The following is an 8,077-nucleotide window of genomic DNA, read 5'->3' as shown; positions in this document are numbered from 1 at the left end:
CAGTACCTGGCACCAAGCTCTACCACCCTGACTTTGATCTCCAGGACCCACACTGTAGAAAGAGCACAGCGGCTTCACACACACACACACACACACACACACACACACACGGCACACACACACACACACATGGCACACACACAGCACACACACACACACACAACACACGGCATACACACACACACACGGCACACACACCTACACACGGTATACACACATACACACACACACAGCACGCACACACACACATGCACACACAGACACACACACACACACAGGGCACACATGCACCGCGTTTGTGCTACGCTGAATAAATAATTTAAAACAAATTTAAAAATTAAAACATAAATATTCCCATTTTGGCAAAGAAAAACAAAAGGACTGGCTTCCTAGATTCAAACACCGATAGGTTCTGGGTCACAAAAGCACCTGGGTCATTAAGAAGCCATGGTTTGCCAGGCCACACTAGCCACAACGCAATAAAGACAGAACCGTTAAACCCAAGGTAAACAAAAACCAATCACTTGGAAATGTATTCCCTAATGGCTCAGATCAAACACAAAGAAGAGAATGCCAGTTATAAGCAGTTCAGCGCATAATGGGGACTGGAACCCCAGGCAGGAAACGGGGGAATATAACCAACACCCCCTCCCCCCATCGCTCTATGTGACTTCGTCATTAAACAAGGAAGAAAATAAAAGAAGCATGTTACCGGAGAGAGAAAACAAGCACTGAGATAAACCCGGATAGAAAAACAAAAAAGCAAATGTTGAGTCCATGAGGTAGAACGAGTAAGAACAGGAGTGAGCCAACCTCACAGGCAGCTTCTTGTAAACAGTGGGGAAGGGCCCAGGTTTGTGGACACGCAGTATAAGAAGCGGGAGAAACGTGAAGGTAGTTTAGTACCAGGTACAGAGCAGAGTTTTGATTACAAGAGAATAGCACTCAGGAGAGACGGCTCAGGAGTCAAGAGCACGGGCTGGTCTTGCAGAGGACCCAGCTTCCGTTCCCAGTACCTGTGTCCAGAGACACACAGCCACCTCTAACGCCAAAGGACCCCAGGCTATTTCCTGAATCTCCCCAGGCATCTATATCACACACGCACAAACACCCACATACACACACGCACAAACACCCACATACACACGCGATCAAAAATTAAATAAATTAGCAGTGTAGGACGTCCATTGTCAGGATGAGGTGCCCTTGGAGTTCACCAGATGAACAGGAAGTGCTTTCCCTCCCCCCAAACCACCCCCCTTCCTCATGGCTGGCAGCTGATGCTGCTAGGAAGCCCAGTTGTGACTGAGCCTCTGATTAATAACAGGAATATACACAGAATTTTCACCCTGGGCCAGGGCTAGGCGACATGGACCTGCTTCCTCCTAAGTAAGGTCCCAATGGTGAAGCAAAGTCCAGATCCACCAAGGTCTCCCCGGGGAACCAATGAGTTTATTAATGTTACAGACAGAGCAAGGCAGGGGGGTTATAGATAGAAACATGGGTGACCTTAAAGCAGCCACCCAGGATGATGACTTCCTCCCAGCTGTGTAGATGACACCTCCCTCCCCTACTCCTTCCGGACACATGGGTTTTCATCTTGGGGGAAGCTGTTGGTACACAGGCCAAATCTTCCTCTCTGGGCCCATTCTACCAACCGTTGGTAGCATTTCTTGGAAAAAGATGCAGGTATGTGGACAGCAGCTCCGATCTCACCTACATCATGGATCCTGTCTACGTGACAGGTCTGAAAAAGCACTACCCAGACAGATGTGTGTACACCCTGGTCTCCCCTCAGGTTACCATGGTGAGCGACCTCTGGGGTCCCAGGCTCAGGCTGAAGGGTGAGGGATGCTGGGAGCAGGCTGCAGGCTGGAGGGCCACTCAAGACATCCTTTAGGAGCATAAGCACTCAGCTCTCCCTTTGTCACTAATGGACTTAACATCCACCTGCTGGGCTAATGCCTGTTTGGCCATTAAACACACCCTAAGAGCCTACTACTGTACTATGGTTTCCAGGGTAGATGAAGTGCGACCATTGCTGTCACCATATGTGGCCTTTCAGGGGTTCAGAACTGCAGTCCCTGGGTCCCTGGTCATGAAAAGGCACCTCCTGGGTTGTGTGGAGCAAAAGCCAAAGCGTCTGCTGACTCCCTACAGGGCTAGCAACAGGGCTTCTCCTGAGCTGGGCTGCAGGCACAACAAAAAGAGTATCTGCCACGGCAATGGTGGAAGTCATTCTTTACCAAGGATCTAGTCTGAGCAGAGCAAACCGGAACTTTCCTTGGGGTGTTTCCTCGTGGCTCTCCCGTTCTCAGCCTATAGGTTCACGGGGAAGTGGGAGCAGAGAAGTTGTGGGGGAGGGGGTTTGGAAGGACCAGCTATCGGGAGGCAGAACAACTTTACTTTGGGTGACTCAAGGCTTATAAAGTTTTGAGGGACTGAGGATAGGAACATCCAGGACGGGTAAACATCATTGGCTGAGGGCTGAGGGCCAAGGGTACCAAAATGTCTCATCAGCAGGGGGAAGCATCTCAGGAATCTCAGGTGTTAGCTGAACAGGTTTTTATCAGGAGAAAAGAAATTGATCCTATAATTGAACTAAGGCTATATGACATTCCTCAGGTAGAGGCCTGAGGTGCTTAGAATTCCCCCAGAGAAAGTCAGAGAAGGAGATCCCTGCAAGTGAAGAGTCTCTCATTTATGCACCGACCCAAAGGCTATGTGATCAGGGAGTGCTAGAGTCCTGTCCAACGTCAAGAAGCCCCACTCTGAGTCGGGATGTGGGTTTATTTCCTAGCAAAGGTGGAAGCGTGTTCTATGCTTGGAGAAACGGAACTGTATACTGAAGCAAAGAGACAGGGAGAGACCTCGGGACTGTGGACTAAGCTGGGCCCTCCTTCCAGGCTTTGTGCCTGGAAATTTGACAACTCCTGGAACCCTGAAGTTAGCATGCTTTAGACAGTGAAAGGTCACTAGGAGGGGTAGTTACCATTCCAGGGTAGCAGCTTTAAAAGCTAGGGAAAGCAGCTAGGAAGACAGCTCGGTGGGGAAGGATACGTGTTGCTCATGCATGAGGACCTGAGTTTGAATCCCCAGCACCCACGTGTGCCCATGCACATATCTTTAAGTCCAACGCTGTTGGGGACAGGGACTGGAGAATCTCTGAGGCAGGCTGGATCCCAGCCTAGCTCTGGGCTCAGTGAGAGATCTGTCTTAGGAATTTGGCAGAGCACTGTAAGGCCCCAATGCCTCCTTAGGCTTCCATATCTGCTCACACACATGCATATGTCACGCATATGAAGCACGCGCGCGCGCGCGCGCGCGCACACACACACACACACACACACACACACACACACACACACACACAGAGCTAGTGCATGGCTCACCATGGGCCTCATCTCTTTTTAGACAGAAGCATGAACTGCTACAGAGGCCTAATAAGCCTAAAGCCCTCTTATAGCAACAAGCAGATCCCCCTTCCCAGGCACCCCATGTCCCAGGCGCCTGCTTCAGACAAGTTCTACTGCTCCAAGCCATGGCGAACCTTATGTTACTACTTTACCAGTCTGACCCTGCCTGTCCTGGTGCTGCCTGAGGGTATAAGGGTAAGGAAGAGGCATGGCGGTAAAGGGCAATCCCCCAATTAAGACAGGCGACCAGCTGGGCAAACTCCAAACTCTGTCTTCTCCATGTCTGATGTCAAAGCAGTCTTTAGGTCTTCAACGCCCTTTTCATCGTTGTTGTCTGTCACACACTTCTTTCTCCTGGGCTGGTTCCACTCCCTGTTAGCAGCTTTCCTCAGCAGAGAGCCCGGGACTCTGGCATCTTTAGCATCTTGGGTCTCCCAGGGAACTTGTTTCAGTGTCCATGATCCTCCAGAGCGCTGGCTTCACTTCTCCAGCTCTGCCCTCTGTAGCACTCAGGTTGATCCACTCCACTGTCTCAGCTGTTCCTGGTGATCATCCCACGGTCCCGGCATCTCCAATACACCGGGGTCTTCCAGGTGTCCCTTTAATACTCGAACCATATATTGTGTATTTTTCCTCTTTCAACTTCCCTTTTTTTCATTAAAATGCTCTTCATGAGACTTAACCAGAGAACAAAATCTATGATGGGCGTTTCTGAGACTTCTTTTGCCAATGTAATTAATCTGAGTCTTTTCACCTTAGCCTCAGGCCTTCAGACAAAGGCAAAAAGCAGCCACATTCTTCACCAAAATACCACAAAAGCAGTCTTTACAGAACTTACCAAAATTATTCTCCTCTGAAACCTCTTGGGCCTGGCCTGCACAGTTCAACTCACTCTCAGTAACAAAGACTTCCACATTCCTACTAGGAAAGCCCATTAAGCCCCATTAAAAGCATTCCCCTGCTTTCCAAATCCAAAGTCCCAAAATCCACATTCTTTTGAGCAAAAGCATGATCAGGCTTATCACATCAATACCCCAGTCCCTGCTACCAACTTCTGTCTTAGTTAGGGTCTTATTGCTGTGAACGGACACCATGACCAATATAAGTTTTATAAAGGGACTGGCTTACAGGTTCAGAGGTTCAGTCCATTATCATCAAGGCGGGAACATGGCAGTATCCAGGCAGGCATGGTGCAGGAGGAGCTGAGTTCTACATCTTCACCTGAAGGAAGCCAGGAACAGACTGAGCATCCTCAGGCAGCTAGGAGGAGGGTCTCCTAGCCCACCCCCACAGTGACTCACTTCTTCCAACAAGGCCACACCTTCTAATAATGCCACTCCCTGGGCCAAGCATATGCAAACCATAACAACTTCTAAGGTGCTTCTCCTCTTCATTCACCCCGTAGACGGTACAGACCATATTTAGGTAGTCTCCTAGAGGGTTCTAGATCCTATCAAGTTAACAATATTAGCCACTATAATGTCCAACATAAAGAAAATACTAAACTTAATGGGGAAAAAAAAAAACCACAAACCACTGATAGAGATTAGAAAATTCAGGGAACTGTGTATATGTCAGGCACACATGTGTGCACGTGCCCCTTGCCCAAGTCACAAAAGTGTTAAGCAGCGGGCAGGAGGATTTAAACCTGAGCCATTAGTCTGCTTTCTGAGCCATTATTGATGAGGGATTTGGAAAGAACTCATGCGGATTACGAAACTCAGCAAGAACTGGGGCGGGAAGCTCCAGAATGGGCCAGCCGGCAAACATCTGGACTGTCCAAACTACTCAAACGAGTCGCAGCCACCAGGAGACGCTATGTAAACAAGTGGGTTTGGCGAGGTTTCAAGACTTCACACTTTACTTACAGGAGCAGATCTGGATTCAGGCCACGGGTCATCGTTTATTGATGCCCGACCCGGAAATACAGATCCGCGAAGATAGTCGTGCCTTGCCCTCTTTTTGGAATAAAAATAGCAAGCAGAGACTTGGTCTAACATGAGAGCAAAGCTCATAAAGTAGAGGTCCCAATGTTGCTGTCTAGAGTTGTCCCTGCCCCCTTCTCTCTCATGCACACACATGCACTCACACTCACGCACTCACTAACGACAACAACAACAACAATATGACTCCCATCGTCATCCCAGCCCTTGGGAGCGGGAGGTAGGAAGAGGCAGAAGTTGTGAGCACGCTTAGATACATCTGCGTTCGAGGCCAGCCTGAGATACATGAGGCGCTGCCTCAAACGAAAAACCACAAACCCTCCTACAATTGTCTAATTTGGACTTCAGTTCTGCCCTGTGCAGTGGAAGCAGAACAGTAGTGGGAATGAATCCCTACCCGCGCCCTCACGCCCAGAGCAAGGACTGTTTCCCACATCCAGCCGAGGTACCAAGAGCTCCAGCTTCACGGATACAGGGAAGCATCTGAAGGTTTCTTTCCACCCAGTGAGACTTTAGGAGGCTTCCCAGGGTAGCAGCTGAGCTACTTGTAAAGGAGGGCAAAACTGAGAGCCACGCTTGCAGGCCCTCGCCTTTATGCCAGTCTCTGCGAGGTACAGAAGCTTGCCAGGTAAGGAGGCTGTGACTCGGAGGCTGTGACTCGGTGGAGGCGGTCCCTGGCGCTGTAGCGATCCCTGGCGCTGTAGCGATCCCTGGCGCTGTAGCGGTCCCTGGCGCTGTAGCGGTCCCTGGCGCTGTATCGCTACCCGGCAAAGTTCTTCAGGAGGAGGACACATCTATCTTACACTTTAGGGCAACAGAATTTGCACTACTAAGGATTTCCCAAAGATAATGAGCACCAAGCTACTAACTAAAACTAGTTAGCAGCACACATCTACTATCCCAGTTTAGGACGCTGAGGCAGGAGGATTGCCAGTTCAAGGTTAGCTTAAACTACATAATAGGATCCTCCCTCCCTCAAGCCAAAATGAATTTGCAAAAAACAGGTCCATGGGCTTCAAACACAGTTTTTAATCAACTCAGCTTATCACACTTTAAAAAAATGAAATGGCCAACTTCCTGTTCTGTCTGCACAGAGCAGGAAGCTATTCAAGGCAGTGTGGATCGTTGGAAAAACAACCAGAGCCCTAGACATGCAAACTGTAAACACCCAAATTATGATTCAGTAGGGAAGGGCTGGGTACACGGCTCAGTGGGTAAAGTGCTTGCCACACAAGCCTCAGGACCTGAGTTTCGATCCCAGCACCCACAGACAAAGCTGGGCCTGGGCTCCTATGATGCCAGTGCCGAGGCAGAGGCAGATATGTAGTCATTACTTTCCTGTTTCAGTTCTAAAACACTATGACCAGAAGTAAGGCCACACCTCCTAGACCTACTCTCCAAGTGGGAGCTAAGTACTCAAGCATCTGAGCTTATAAGGGAACCTTCCTCATGTAAATAACCACACACCCTATCCTGGTTAGGGTGTCTATTGCTGCAATGAAATACCATGCCCAAAGCAAACTGGGGAGGAAAGGGTTTATTTTTTTTTTTTTTTTAAAGATTTATTTATTATATATAAGTACACTGTAGCTGTCTTCAGATACACCAGAAGAGGGCATCAGATCTCTTTACAGATGGTTGTGAGCCACCATGTGGTTGCTGGGAATTGAACTCATGACCTCTGGAAGAGCAGTTGGGTGCTCTTAACCGCTGAGCCATCTCTCCAGCCCCCGGAAAGGGTTTATTTAGCTCAGACTTCCACTGTACTCTTCATCACTGAAGGAAGTCGGGACGGGAACTCAGCGTGGGAGCCTGGAGGTAGGAGCTGATGAAGAAGCCATGGAGGGATGCAGCTTATTGGCTTTCTTATAGAACCCAGGACCACTAGCCCAGGGGATGGCCCCACCCACAAAGGGCTGGACCCTGCCTCGTTCATCACTAATTTAGAAAATGCCCTACGGCTGGATCTTAAAGGGGTATTTTCTCAATTGAGTGAGGTTCCTCCCTCAAGACGCTAGCTGATTTGTGTCAAGTTAGCATAAAACCAGTCAATACACACCGAAACGTGTCACCAATGGGAACCGAGTTTCTGAGCCTGTGGTAGAGTGGGGGGAATTCTTGGTGGTTAAGAGCATTGGTTGCACTTCCGAGGACCCTAGGTCAATTCCCAGCACCAATGCGATGGCTCGCAACCACCTGTGACTGCAGTTCGGGGTCTCCAATGCTCTCTTCTAGTCTCCGTGGGCACTGCTACCTGAATACCATATATGGGCATACACCTGCAGGCGGTACACCCAACAATATTAAAAAAAAATTTGTTTTCTTTTTTTCGGAGCTGGGGACCAAACCCAGAAAAAAAAATTTTTTTAAAGGTTAAAAACACCCAGCAAGCACCAGGTTCATTGAGAAACTTTGTCTCGCTTAAAAAAAATAAATAAAGTGGAGGGTGACTGAAGATGATGCCCAATGCTATCCTGTAGGCTCTGCTCACACAGGCAAACCCACACAAACATGTACACACTCGCGCAACACACTCTCAGTTAAAGAAGGAGCAGGGGCATCTGTCAACAGATCTGTCCCTGTAGAAGAAACAGTGAGCTAAAGCACTGTTTTAGCACTGCAATCGGAGGAAATTATAGTTTATCTCACAGGACATTCGTGGAGGAGGGTGTGAGATGCTCGGATTGGTGAGGGTAGCCCTAGGGTCCTCAGTGGGGG

The sequence above is a fragment of the Rattus norvegicus genome, chromosome 3 (genome assembly GCF_036323735.1).
Source record: "Rattus norvegicus strain BN/NHsdMcwi chromosome 3, GRCr8, whole genome shotgun sequence".
Taxonomy (NCBI): Eukaryota; Metazoa; Chordata; class Mammalia; order Rodentia; family Muridae; genus Rattus; species Rattus norvegicus.
The sequence above is the reverse complement of the archived record's forward strand: the minus strand, read 5'-3'. Positions refer to the sequence as shown.